Source organism: Nyctereutes procyonoides, unplaced genomic scaffold (assembly GCF_905146905.1).
Source record: "Nyctereutes procyonoides isolate TBG_1078 unplaced genomic scaffold, NYPRO_anot_genome, whole genome shotgun sequence".
Taxonomy (NCBI): domain Eukaryota; kingdom Metazoa; phylum Chordata; class Mammalia; order Carnivora; family Canidae; genus Nyctereutes; species Nyctereutes procyonoides.
Window position 1 is genome coordinate 4288545 of NW_026575133.1, and position 14943 is coordinate 4303487.

Consider the following 14943-nt stretch of genomic DNA (forward strand, 5'->3'; position numbering starts at 1 on the left):
TTTACCTCTTGATTTAGGCACTTTTCCAGAATGAATGGCTTGTTTTTCCAGTTAACATGCTAAGTTCCTTAATGATTATTATTTATCTCATTCTATCCTTCATCGCATCTATCTGAGAATAATTTCCTGCCTTAAAATCATGCTGAAGTATTCTTAAAACCCAAATCTTTTTTGTTGCATATAAGTGATCTATTAAAAAATTAAAGGACCCAAAGAAAGATCTGTCTAATAATTATTATTGCTAGCTCACATATGTACTCTATAGTTTATTAGAATATTACATATATTTGAATATAGAGCATTTAGTAGATGCTCAACGAATGTAATCTTCCTTGGAATATCTGCTGTCAGGTTCCATCCAAGCAAGCAGATACTTAAATATGACTTTCTACTCTCTCCACCAGAGGGTGCCAGTGCCTCTATGTCTCCTAGACAAGTTCCCTGGCATCTTACATGAACAGAATTCTAAGCAAACTTATCTGACTGGAAGATGAAGATGAGGATCTGGGGCTTGAGATGAAAAAGAGAATAAGCTTGGGAGTCATCTATATAGTACTGGTAGTTGATGCTGCAAAAGTTCTTGAGGCTTCTGAAGAAAACAATGATTGAGGATGAAACCTTAAGAAATATCTATTTATGAAGATCAGGAAAAAGGGCAGAGAAGGAGAACACAAAAATGTTATCTTAAGGAATCCTAAGAAGATAGTTTCAAGGACGTGCTAGTCAATGACAGTACATGTTAGTGAGAAATTGAGAAGCAAATGGACAGAAAAAAATGTGATTACAAATAATCAAACAGTGAGGTTAGAAACTAAATTTAGATTAGGGTATAGACTTAAAGAATGAGTGGTAAAGAGCAAGGAATAGACTCTGGTACATTCAACTTATTTGTTGAAGTTCTGTGGCAGTAACAGGAAGAAAATAAACAAAAAAGTTACTAGAGAAGCACCAAAGATAGGTTTAAGAAAAACCAAGATCCAACACCTCGTTTTGTCAAAAAGCCATTTCTTCAATAAGACTAATCTAAACTTATACTATAAACACATAAAATCAATGAATTCACATTAATATATGAATGATGGTTATTTTCTGTAGTTTCCTCAAGATCTGGCACTTTTAAAACAAAGTAAATAAAAACAAAGTAGACAAATAATAATAAACAACAGACAAAAAAAGTAGGACTTTTATTAATCTAAGGAACTGGTAGCTAAAATTGCTAATAGAATTCATTCATTTGATAAATATTGCCCGAGCACCAACTGTAGGCAAGGTAATATATACTTGAAAATTATAGTGATGAATCAAACAGAAAACAGGCCCTAGCCCCATGGAGTTTACACTTAGAGTGGTTGTCCTGGGGTTCAGTAGCAGAGGTAAACCAGGGTAGGGGATTGTAGAACCAATGGAAGAGGTATGCTATTTTTAAAAAGCCTCACTGATAAGGTAACATTTAAGCAAAGTAAGAGAGTAAATCAAGTAGACTTAAAGGCAAAGGCTCAAGACAGGCATGAGACTGATGAATGTGAAGAACAGCAAAGAAGCCAGTGTGGCTACTCCAGAACGAATGGAAGGGAAAACAGCAGGAGATGAGGTCAGAGCAGTAGAAAGGCCAGACTGTGTAGGGCCTTAAAGACCACTGTAAGGACTTTGCTTTTTACCCTCAATGACAGGAAAACTCCGAATGGTTTTGAATATGACCCAATTCACATTTTAAAAGTATCAGTCTGGCTATTGAACTAAAAAGAGACTAGAGGGGGAGGAGAGGGAAAAAGTGAAAGCACAGAAAGTAGTTAGGAGTTTATGGTAATAATTCAGGCAAGGGATAACAGTGGCTTGGACTAGAGTGGTAGCAGCAGAATGGTTGAAATGGCTGAATTCCTGGGATATTTTAAAGGTAGAGTTGATAATATTTGCTGGAGGATTAGATGTGGAGTATGCAGAAAAAAAGAGGTCAAGGAAAACTCCAAAGTATTTGGCTTGAGTAACAGGCAGATAATCTCGGCAATGAAGAAGGAAGTGTGGAAGATTCGGAGAAGATAAGAGAGGAAAAGTTAGTAGCTTCCATTACAGCAAAAGCCAGCTATGTCGTTATTGTTCAACTTTGCCCCCACTCTCTAAAGTTATACTGGACCATTTACCAAAAAGAAGGTACCATGTCTGCCTTTTTAGCATCCTTTTCAGTGTCTGATACACAATAAGTCTTAATAAATATCTAACTCATGCGGGTGTTATTTAGACCCATTCAATGCCACTTATAATCTGGCTGTACCATAAACACCCAATCTCAGTAATCATTATTCACTGTAGGAAATTCACTCTAGATTACATCTATTACTCCACGCTTTTAAATGCACTCACATAATATACTCATTGCTTTAAGTGTTCAATTTGGAGTGAATAATATCGGGGAGGTATAGGAGACTATCCACTAGAGGCTGGAAGAACAGAGAAATTTCTAACAGAAGCCAGAAAGAAATGTGAGAGTGAAAGCAAAGTGAGGTGAACTCTACCAATTCTGTCTCTTGTAATTCAGAGAGAAACCATCAGTTAATGGGGAACCATTTGAATTAGTGAGTACAACCAATAAAAAGGGGAGCATTTTAATTGTAGCTATTAAGAGAGAACAGTTTGAAAATTGCCTGGGAGGAAAACACAGCCATTTCACAAAGAGTGAAGATATCCTTTTAAGCTAAGAGCTAATTTTAATACGAAGAGAAATATCTCCAGTTTTGTCAGGGCAATGAAATCTTAACAAGGTTATAAAGAAATCAGCTTAAAAAGTCTATAATTTGAAGCTATTGAAGGAGAATGAGATTTGGGAAATGTCTGTGAATAAAAATTACAACACTCTCCAAGACTGTAGGACAGAGACTAATTATTGTATTAATCAATTTAACTAGATTTAAAGGGAAAACTAAATGCCAGTGAGTATAATGGGTCTTCTGGATCCTATCAGAAGTCCATATAAATCATGACAGGGAAAGTATAAAAGAGACATTGACATTATTAAAGAGGCTAGGATTGTTTTTAAGAAATGTGCCCTTAAGTAAATGATTTTAGAATATGAAAATAAAATTTCTAGAAGATAGTTGGAAATACCTAACAAAATTTAAGTGTGCATTCCCTTAGATCAAGCAAGTCCACCACTAGACATTTTTCCTATATATACATATACTTTCATAATTTCCCCAAGATATACAAAGATTATCACTGCACCTCTCTTTTTAATAGCCAGTAGCTGAAAATAATCCAAATGCCTATGTAATGGGGACTGTTGAATAAATTATAAAGAATCTATGTTACAGAAAGAGATTCCATAAAAGGAAAAGAAGGCATGAATAAACCATGTGGAGTTAGATTGGAATTGGTGCTATCAATATAATTTATGGTTTTTAATATATGTACATATGGATAGAAACAGAAATAGAGATGTATATACAGGTGAGATATCTAGATCTATTTATATCTATATCTATGTTTATAATATCCTCTCCACTGAGCAAACCTGAAAGCAATGACATTACAGAATCAATGAGCACTCTTAGGACCCAGATCTTTGTTTCTAAATACCAGTCTCTCATAAAAGGAAACAGGGATCCTTAAACAAATGGTTAATGCCAGAGCTAGGTAAGAGAAGATATAAGTTTAGAATATTTTGTGGTACCAGAAATTAAGAGAGTGATAAAAAAAAGTGAAGGAATGTCACAAGGACATAGGAGCTAACCTGAATAAGCTCCCCGATGGCTAAAGCTAAAAGAATTTGAACAACAAAATGAATAATGATGACATTTGATTATAACCCTCAGAATAAAAATAAAGACCCCAGAGTCATCTTGTATAAATAATGACTAAACAAATAAAAGAGAGAGGAAGAACAGCTCTTCTTCACAGAATACCAATTAATAAATTAAAAGAATGGACATAGAAGACTGCCATTAGGCAAAGCCTCATAGTAATTGCTAGTCAAGGACCACTAATGGATGCTAAAATTAGTATGTTAGAGTACGATGACAAAAAAAAGATTTGGATTGTCTCAAGGTATCTCCCTCAAGATAAAAAGATAGAAATAGTAACTCTATACAGGGTAACCTGACAGACACTATCTTAATTAACCTTGTGATCAAAATTAACCTTAGTAGGGATGCCTGGGTAGCTCAGTGGTCAATGTCTGCCTTTGGCTCAGGGTGTGATCCCGGTCCAGGGATGGAGTCCCACATTTTGCTCCCTTTTAAGAGCCTGCTTCTCCCTCTGTCTATGTCTAGGTTTCTCTCTGTGTCTCTCAGGAATAAATAAATTAAATCTTTAAAAAAATTAACCTTAGTAGATATATTGACAAAAGGAACCCTGATATGAAGCCCTGACACAGGTAGAACATCACTTTAGCAGTAGTTAGATCTTAAGAAATGTAAAAGCTGAATTCAATCATTAGGAAACATCAGACAAAACCAATTTAAGGGACATTCTACAAAATATATGGCCTGGACTCTTCAAAGGTGAAAGAAAACAAAAGACTAAAGAATGATCACAGATTGAAAGAGAAATGACAACTAAACGCAATGTAGTGTCCTAGACAGAATTCTAGAACAGAAAAAGGACAATGGTGGGAAAATTGGCCAAATCTGAAAAAGGCCTATAGGTTAGTTAACAGTATTATATCAATGTTAAATTTCCTTATTTCTATAATTGTACTAGTTATATCAAATGTTAATATTAGGGGAAGTTGGATAAAGAATGTAGGAGATCTGTATGAACTACACATGAATTGTGATTTCACAAAATTTGATGAATGCTTTTATAAGACTAAAAAATAATTTAATATAAAACATGAAAAAAAACAAAAGGAGATCTGTATAGATTTATATGAAAAAAATCAAGATTTATTATCATTTTTAAAAAATGAAAAAGAAAAAAGCAATGACCAGAATGGTATAATATGATCTCTTCTAAGTGATATATTCATGTACACATATACACAGAGCTATATACAATCATATATGTATATACAAAATGGGTATATAAAGAACCATTTTTTTGCAAGGAAATAAAACTGTTAAAACTCATAATTTGGGGCAGCCCAGGTGGCTCAGTGGTTTAGCGCCACCTTCAGCCCAGGGCATGATCCTGGAGACCCAGAATTGAGTCCCAGGTTGGGCTGCATGGGGAGGGAGCCTGCATCCCATCAAGCCTGCATCTCCCTCTGCCTGTGTTTCTGCCTCTCTCTCTCTCTCTCTCTGTTCTCATAAATAAATAAATAAAATATTTAAAAAACCTCATAATTTGGGAGGACAGGAAGTGAAGGTAAGAAAAGCAAGTGACAGTTTTATTTTATAGTTTCAACAAGTCTGAATTTATTTATTTATTTATTTATTTATTTATTTATTATTTATTATTTATTGGAGTTCAATTTGCCAACATATAGCATGACACCCAGTGCTCATCCCATTAAGTGCCCCCCTCAGTACCCGTCACCGTCACTCCCACCCCCTGCCCACCTCCCTTTCCACCACCCCTTGTTTGTTTCCCAGAGGAAAAAAAATGAGTGGGAAATATCAGAAAGGGAGACAGAACAAGTCTGAATTTCTACCAAAAAAAGGATTATAGGCAAGAAATTATGGTCCTTTTCTCAGTTTCTTTTCTATATATCTCTATATTAAAATAAAGGAATAAAAAATGAAAATATTTAATCTATAATATTTATCATATAATTTAAGGGTTTGCTTTTGTGAAAAAAATAATTAAGTCTTCAGTGCTATTGCTTAAATATTCTAAATAAACTATGTTCTTTTGTATATAATCCCCAGTATTCTATGATTCTGATTCACATGAGTTCTGAAATGAAAAGATTTCCCACTCACTACAGCAAACAATACAACCTAGTATTTTGTTGTAGTGAAACAAAGAACATGTAGATTATTCTTATATATTATGAAAGTTTAGCAAAGAATCACATCACTTTTTCTGTGGAGGACCACATAGTAAATATTTTATGTTTTGTGGGCCACATATCATCTCTGTCACATATTCATCTTTTTTTCTAAATAGCTATTTAAAAATATAAAAAGCATTCTTAGCTTATACTGGGTTCCCAACCTGAGGGATATGGACAACTTACTGCAGAATTCCAGACATTATTCTACCTCTAGGCTGAATAAATAACATATGTCAAACACTTATGTAATGATATTTCTTGAATAGCTATAGATACTTCTAGGATTAACACAAAAATTATTTTATTTTATTTATTTTTTAATAAATTTATTTTTTTATTGGTGTTAAATTTGTCAACATACAGAATAACACCCAGTGCTCATCCCGTCAAGTGCCCACCTCAGTGCCTGCCATCCAGTCACCCCCAACCCCCGCCCACCTCCCCTTCCATCACCCCTAGTTCGTTTCCCAGAGTTAGGAGTCTCTCATGTTCTGTCTCCCTTTCTGATATTTCCCACTCATTTTTTCTCCTTTCCCCTTTATTCCCTTTCACTATATTTTATATTCCCCAAATGAATGAGGCCATATAATGTTTGTCCTCCTATTGACTTATTTCACTCAGCATAATACCCTCCAGTTCCAACCACGTTGAAGCAAATGGTGGGTATTTGTCGTTTCTAATGGCTGAGTAATATCCCATTGTATACATATCCCACATCTTCTTTATCCATTCACCTTTCGATGGACACCGAGGCTCCTTCCACAGTTTGGCTATTGTGGACATTGCTGCTATAAACACCGGGATGCAGGTGTCCTGGCATTTCATTGCATCTGTTGTATCTTTGGGGTAAATCCCCAGCAGTGCAATTGCTGGGTCATAGAGCAGATCTATTTTTAACTCTTTGAGGAACCTCCACACAGCTTTCCAGAGTGGCTGCACCAGTTCACATTCCCACCAACAGTGCAAGAGGGTTCCCTTTTCTCCACATCCTCTCCAACATTTGTGGTTTCCTGCCTTGTTAATGTTCCCCGTTCTCACTGGTGTGAGGTGGTATCTCATTGTGGTTTTGATTTGTCTTTCCCTGATGGCAAGTGATGCAGAGCATTTTCTCATTTGCTTGTTGGCCATGTCTATGTCTGCCTCTGTGAGACTTCTGTTCATGTCTTTTGCCCATTTCATGATTGGATTGTTTCTTTGCTGTTGAGTTTAATAAGTTCTTTATAGATCTTGGAAACTAGCCCTTTATGTGATACGTCATTTGCAAATATCTTCTCCCGTTCTGTAGGTTGTCTTTTAGTTTTGTTGACTGTATCCTTTGCTGTGCAAAAGCTTCTTATCTTGATGCAAAGTCCCAATAGTTCATTTTTGCTTTTGTTTCTTTTGCCTTCGTGGACGTATCTTGCAAGAAGTTACTGTGGTCGAGTTCAAAAAGGGTGTTGCCTGTGTTCTCCTCTAGGATTTTGATGGAATCTTGTCTCACATTTTTAGATCTTTCATCCATTTTGAGTTTATCTTTGTGTATGGTGCAAGAGAGTGGTCTAGTTTCATTCTTCTGCATGTGGATGTCCAATTTTCCCAGCAACATTTATTGAAGAGACTGTCTTTTTTTCCAGTGGATAGTCTTTCCTCCTTTGTCGAATATTAGTTCACCATAAAGTTGAGGGTCCACTTCTGGATTCTCTATTCTGTTCCATTGATCTATGTGTCTGTTTTTGTGCCAGTACCACACTGTCTTGATGACCACAGCTTTGTAGTACAACCTGAAATCTGGCATTGTGATGCCCCCAGCTATGGTTTTCTTTTTTAAAATTCCCCTGGCTATTTGGGGTCTTTTCTGATTCCACACAAATCTTAAAATAATTTGTTCCAACTCTCTGAAGAAAGTCCATGGTATTTTGATAGGGGTTGCATTAAAATTATTTTAAAAAGCATTACTGGATTCACATAAACTTCCCATTCTCATTAATTTTCTTAATCAGTGAATAGCAAAAGTGTAACTGGTCTTATGTGGACAGTTCATTAGATGTCTTCATATTAAAAAGGACTCCTCACACAAGGACTCAGAAAATGTAACCTCCACACACTTCCTTAGAGGAATTACTTAAGGGTGCAATTCAGTCAAACAAGAAAAGAAGCCATGAGATTCAGAGGCAGTAGATAAATTCAGAGTGTAATAATGAAAAGCCCAAGATTGAGACTTACACAGAAGGGGATGAGTTTACATTGGATGAGAGGAATAGAAAAAATGTGTAGATGTGACAAAGACACATTTTGTAAGGGAAAAGGGGCAATTTAAAAACTGGGAACAAAAAAGCTGAATAAGAAACTTATGTCCAAATATGAAATAATCTAAAATGTGATATGATCTTAAAGGAGTTAAAGGAGTACAAAGGAAAGAAAGATTGTTTGACCTTGATTATAGGGAAGTTCTTTGAGTGGCTCAGGAGTTGTGACATTAGAATATCAAAGTAGAAAATGTCAATCTAGTATAGAACTTGTCCCAGCAATAAAAGACTTTTATGCAATAATTCCGTAGATAGTCTTTATTGCTTTTCAATATTTGGATACTTTCGATAGCATAACTAAATATATAAAAGGATGTATGAGCATATTATTTGATCACAGAGAGATTAAATATTGGAAGATATTGGAAGATTAAAAAATAGTAGAAAATTCCACAATACCATAAGGTAATTCTTTGAAAAACTAGTAAAATAGTAAAAAAGGTAAAATCTCTAGCAAGTTTGATGAGAGAGAAGGAAGAGAAGGAAAAAATGAAGAAAAGGCATATAACAATAATTTTAGCAAAGAAAAAGGAAATAGTGTTAAAGTATTTTTACATGATAATAATACATATAAAAAGCATTATGCCACTAAAATTGAGATGGAAAATCTTACACATCAGCAATAACCAATTAGAAAAATACAAAACATAAAAAATACCATTCATGATAACATATTATGGATATATTATAATATATATAGAGAGATCTGTAAAATAACAAGGCATATGCCCAAGAAAAATGTATATTACCCTTATGGAGAAAATTACAAAACCTTATTGTTATGAAAAGGTTTGAGTAATAGAAAATTATGCCTTATTTGGGGATAAGAAGTGTTGATATTTCTTAAAATGCCAATTCTCCCTATATTAACATATGAGTATAATGTAAATCCAATAAAAGCTCCATCAGAGATTATCATGGAATTTGACAAAGTGATCTTAAAATTAATATTGAAGGGTAAAAAGCAAAGCACCTCATAGGAGGAGATCCCTCCTGATGTTAGCTAATGATTGCTACCCATTTTATTCTATGCTGACATTTGCCAATTCTGGAGTAGGATGATGAATGAAAGTTCTAACATATGTGTAATTGAGTCCTAGATGAGTGGAGAAAGAGAATGGGGTAAATAATATTTAAAGAAACAATAGCCAATAATTTTCCAAAATATAAATAATAAATCAATTCAGAGATTTAAGAAGCTCAGTAAACTCTGAGTAGGAAAAATACAAAGGAAATCTAGAAAAATCATGGCCACATTGTGAAAACTCAAAGCCAAGAGAATATCTTAAAAGCAATCACAGTGAAGGAAAGGCATATTAGTTTTACCATATCAACAATAAAACTGACGGCTCACTTTTCAATAGAAACTCTGCAAGTTAATGGAAAATGAAACTTCTCAGAGTGCAAACTTTCAGCATAGAATCATTTACCCAAAAGAAAATATCCTCCAAAAATGAAAACAGGACTTCTAAGACTCCATCAGTGTCAACCAAGATGGAATAAGCCAATTACAGCATATCACTCACACTGATAATAACTAAAATCTCTGGACAGAAGAAGACAACCACCTAAGTACTCTGAAAAGTAAACATTAGCAAGCAGACTGTAAACTGAACTCAAAATATGGGCAATGGTCTGTAATGAGGGCAAGTTTCACAATCTTATTTTCTTTCTTTAACTACTACCTTTGGCTGAGGGAAGGCCCAAATGGCAGAACTGTGCTATAGGTGTTGAAAACAAAATATTACCGCTAGCCATGAAACCAGGAAAAGAGGCTCCTGCATGCTAGACAGTGTGTAGAAAAATACCTTCTTTCAGCCTTTTCCTTCTTTCTCTTTTCTCTCTCATCCCTACCAGTAGGTCTGGCCAGTTGGGAATTTTATGGCTGTAACATTGATGACACAGGCACCTACAGCTCTGAGAAAAGATGAATATTTCTGGGCAAAGATTTTTTTTAAATGGGCTCCCACTGCCCAAATAATGAGGGATTCCTTGGTACGTCTTTCACCTTCTTCTCTCTCATCACTTTGCCTCTCAGGTGACCCTAGTCTCACAGAATTGCATGAATATATGGGGGAATAAAACCTGAAAATTAATTATAGAAATATCTGGAAAATGCCTCTAAATATTTGGAAATTATACCTCACAGTAAATAATTTTTCGGTAAAACAAGAAGTCAAGGAGAAATTAATAAATATATTGAGCAGAGTAAAAATGAAAATAGAATATATCAAAATTTGTGGGATACAAACAAAATACTGCTTAGAGAGAAATTGTTAGTTTTAATTCTTTCACATAAAAGATTTTATATCATTATTCTAAGCTACAAAAAGAAAATCAAAACCCAAAGCTAAGAGTAAGAGAAAAATAATAAAGAATAACATATAGAATAATACCCAGTACTCATCCTATCAAGTGCCCCCCTCAGTGCCCATCACCCAGTCACCCCCAACCCCCACCCACCTCCCCTTCCATCACCCCTAGTTCGTTCCCCAGAGTTAGGAGTCTCTCATGTTCTGTCTCCCTTTCTGATATTTCCCACTCATTTTTCTCCTTTCCCCTTTATTCCCTTTCACTATTTTTTATATTCCCCAAATGAATGAGACCATAAAATGTTTGTCCTTCTCCGATTGACTTATTTCACTCAGCATAATACCCTCCAGTTCCATCTGAGGGGGGCACTTGATGGGATGAGCACTGGGTGTTATTCTATATGTTGACAAATTGAACACCAATAAAAAATAAATTTATAAAAATTAAAAAGATTCAGAATAAACACCTAGAATAAAGTACCCAGATTATTTTTAAAAAAGAATAAAAATGAGTAAAATTGAATAAAATCAAACCAAAAGTTAGTTCTTTGAAAAAAAATCAATAAAATTGACAAAACTCACAAACAGACCAAGAAACTATGGGGAAAGACACAAATTACCAATATTAAGAGTAAAAGAGAGGAATTAATATAAACCATATAAACATTAAAAGGAGAATAAAATATTATGAACAACTTTGTGTCCATAAATTTAAGAATTTACATAAAGTAGAACTATGCTTTGAAAGACAGAAATTACCAAAATTCTATCAGATAAAGTAGATTATAGGAATAGGCATACATCTAAAGAAATTGAATTCATAGTTCAAGACTTTCCAAAAAATAAAACAGGCCCAAAAAATTCTCACCAGTGAAGCCAATTCTGTATCAGTGAACACTAAGGAAAAAATAATACCATCTCAACACTATATCTACGGGAAAATAGAAGAGAACAGTTCTCAACTCATTTTAGTAGACGAGCATTTCCCTGATGCCAAAATGAAACAGCCATTACAAGAAATTAAAAAAAAAACATGCTAATGTCCCTTAAGAAATATCCTTAAACTGCCCAAGAAAATATTAACAAATTTAATCCTGAAATATAAATATATAAAAGAATAACATGATCAAGTAAAGTTTATCCCAGTAATGGAAACCTGATTCAACATTCAAAATTCAATCAATGTAATTCACCAAATCAACAAACTAAAGAAGAAAAATTACATTCATTTCAATAGGTACAGATAAAGCTTTTAATGAATTCAACCTCCATTATGATAAAAACTCTTAGAAAACTATGAAAAGAAGAACCTTCCTTTACTTGATAAAGGGTATCTACAAAAAATTTCCAACTCTTGGAAGGGGTTGAAGCTTTTTACTATTCAACTTTTCACTGTGGAATATGATATTAACTATAGGCTTTTTCCTAGTCAGAGTAATTAGTCAAGAAAAAAAGCATCTAAATTAGAAAGTAAAATTGTCTGTGTTTGCAGATGGCATGATCTGAAATGTAGAAATCCTAAATTCTCCACACACAAAAAGTTACAACTAATAAAAAATTTAGTAAAGTCTCAGAATGCAAAATCAACACACAAAACTCAATTATATATCTGTACATTTACAACTTACTCAAAACAGAAATTAAGAAAACAATTCCATTTACATTAGCATCAAAAACAATAAGATACTTAGGAATAAATTTAACCAGGTAAAAGACTTGTGCACTGAAAGCCGCAAAACAAGGATGATATAAATGTTAAAAGATACAAATAAATAGGACATTCTGTGTTCTTGGGCCAGAAGAATTAATATTGTTAAAATGTTCATACTCCCCCAAATGATCTGTAGATTCAATGCAATCTCTATCCAAATTCCAGTGGAATTTTTTTACAGAAATATAAAAACAATCCTAAAGTACATTTGAAAGCCCAAAAGACTTCAAATGATCAAAGCAGTTTTGGGAAAGAATAAAGCTAGAAGTATCACACTTTCTTTTTTTTTTTAATTTTTTTTTATGATAGTCACAGAGAGAGAGAGAGAGAGAGAGAGAGAGAGAGGCAGAGACACAGGCAGAGGGAGAAGCAGGCTCCATGCACCGGAAGCCTGACGTGGGATTCGATCCCGGGTCTCCAGGATTGCGCCCTGGGCCAAAGGCAGGCGCTAAACTGCTGCACCACCCAGGGATACCAGTATCACACTTTCTGATTTCAAAACACATTACAAAGCTATAGTAAAACACTATGTACTGGTATAAAAGCAGACAGACCAGTAGAACAGAATAGACAACCCAGAAACAGGGCCATAAACATACAATCAACTGATCTTCAACTAGGGTGCCAAGAGTGGTGCTTGGTGACTCAGTCAGTTATGTCTGCCTTCTGCTAAGGTCATGATCTCAGGGTCCTGGGACAGAGCCCTCTCCCTCTGTCCACTTATGCTCTCTCTCTAAATAAATAAAATATTTTTTTTAAAAAAAAGGTGCCAAGAATATACAATGGGGAAAAGATCATCTATGCAACAAATTGTGTTGGGAAAATTGGATATCCATATACAAAAGAATGAAACTGTACCTTTATCTCACACTTTATACAAAACTCAAATAAAAATGAATTAAATACTTAAATGAAAAACCTGAAACCATAAAACTCTTAGAAAAAAGCATAGGAAAAATGTTTCTAGATATTGGACTGGGCAATGATTTCCTGGAAATGTCAAAAGCAAAATTAGACAAATGAGATTATCTCAAACTAAAAAGCTTCCACATAGCAAAGGAAACAATTAACAAAATGAAAAGACAACCTGCAATGGAAAAAATATTTTCAGATCATATATCTTATAAGAAGTTAATATCCAAAATATATACGGCAGTCTTACAACTCAATAGGAAAAAAAACCCACAAGTAAGTCAATTTAAAAATGGGCAAAGGACGACCTGAATACACATTTCTCCAAAGAAAACAAACAAATGGCCAACCGGAATATGAAAAGGTGTGCAACATCACTAGTCATCAGGGAAATGCAAATCAAAACCACAATGAGCTATCACCTCACACCTGTTAGGAAAACTATTATTCAAAAAACAAAGGAGAAATGTTGGTGAGGATGTGGAGAAAAGGGAACCCTTGTGACTGTTGGTGGGAATGTAAATCGGTGTACCCACAACAGAAAACAATATGGAGTTTCCTTTAAAATTAAAAATAGAATTATCATTTGATTTAAGAATCTCACTTTTGAATATATAGCCAAAGGAATTGAAATCTTTGTCTTAAAGAGATATTTGTACTCCCACCTTTATTGCAGCATTTTGTATAATAGCCTAGATCTGTAAACAAACCTAAAAATCCATCAACAGCTAAATGGACAAAGTATATGTGGTATATAAATATAATGGAATATTATTCAGCCTTTAAAAAGAAGAAAATTCTGCCATTGTAAGGCTGAATAATATTCCACTGTATGTATACAACACATTTTCTTTTTTTTATCATTCAGGAAGCATTTTATCATTGCTCCAAGTTTAGGAATTTTCACTGACAGAAAATCAGCACTTTCAGAAAATCTCCCACAAAGCCCTGATCAGCTTCTGAATCTGTTTTTTCATAATATCAGTTTATTTTTCTCCAATATGGACAATCATTGCCACTATGCTTGACAGCTCTTCAGGACTGTTTTTATTTCAGAAAGAGTAGCTTCATCTAAAGGAGATAGAGGGGGCACCTGGGTGGCTGAGTGGTTGAGTGTCTCCCTTTGGCTCAGGTCATGATCCCGGGGTCCTGGGATCAAGTCCTGTATCAGGCTTCCTGCAGGGAGCCTGCTTCTCCCTCTGCCTATGTCTCTGCCTCTCTATGTGTGTCTCTCATGAATAAATAAATAAAATCTTAAAAAAAAATAAAGATGATACAGTGGTAACTGTGCAAGGGACTTCTCCATGGTGCATGATTATCATGGTTGAAAGGCAGAAATGACTCCAGGGATATTGTTCAAGCAACAATTTTCAGCAAGAAAACTGATCAGGCTGGACATGAGGGGAGAGAACCTCTATTTTGCTGTCATGTCATTTAGTCTTTTCACTTTCACTGTTTGCTTACACAGGGATTCATAATGGAAGCAGCCATTTTGGGTTCCTTCAATATTTGTGCTACTCTCAGCAATTCCTTTTCTACTTATTCCAGTTTATTCTGCTTAGATGCAGCAGAAAGAGCTGTGGCATAGCAACTTTCAATACCATATACCTGAAGAAGTGGTCTCATGTGCTTGGCAAACACCCTGACCACAGATGTACTAAGGAAACACACCTACTGGGAGAGCCCAGAAACTACTGGAGTGGCCATCTTCCCTGGGTAGCTGTAGGTCCATATACATTTTCTTTAGCCCATTAACCATTGATGGATATTTAGGTTGCTAGAATAGATGAATCT

General features: G+C 34.8%; 1 protein-coding gene and 1 pseudogene across 3 annotated transcripts in view; both read right to left on the bottom strand.

Annotated features, from left to right (window-relative positions):
- The window catches only part of HPSE2 (heparanase 2 (inactive)), a 632933-nt gene that overhangs the window by 248376 nt on the left and 369614 nt on the right, over window positions 1-14943 (bottom strand). The gene's annotated exons all lie outside the window — the stretch shown is intronic.
- Window positions 14076-14856, bottom strand: LOC129493535 (ATP synthase subunit O, mitochondrial-like; annotated as a pseudogene).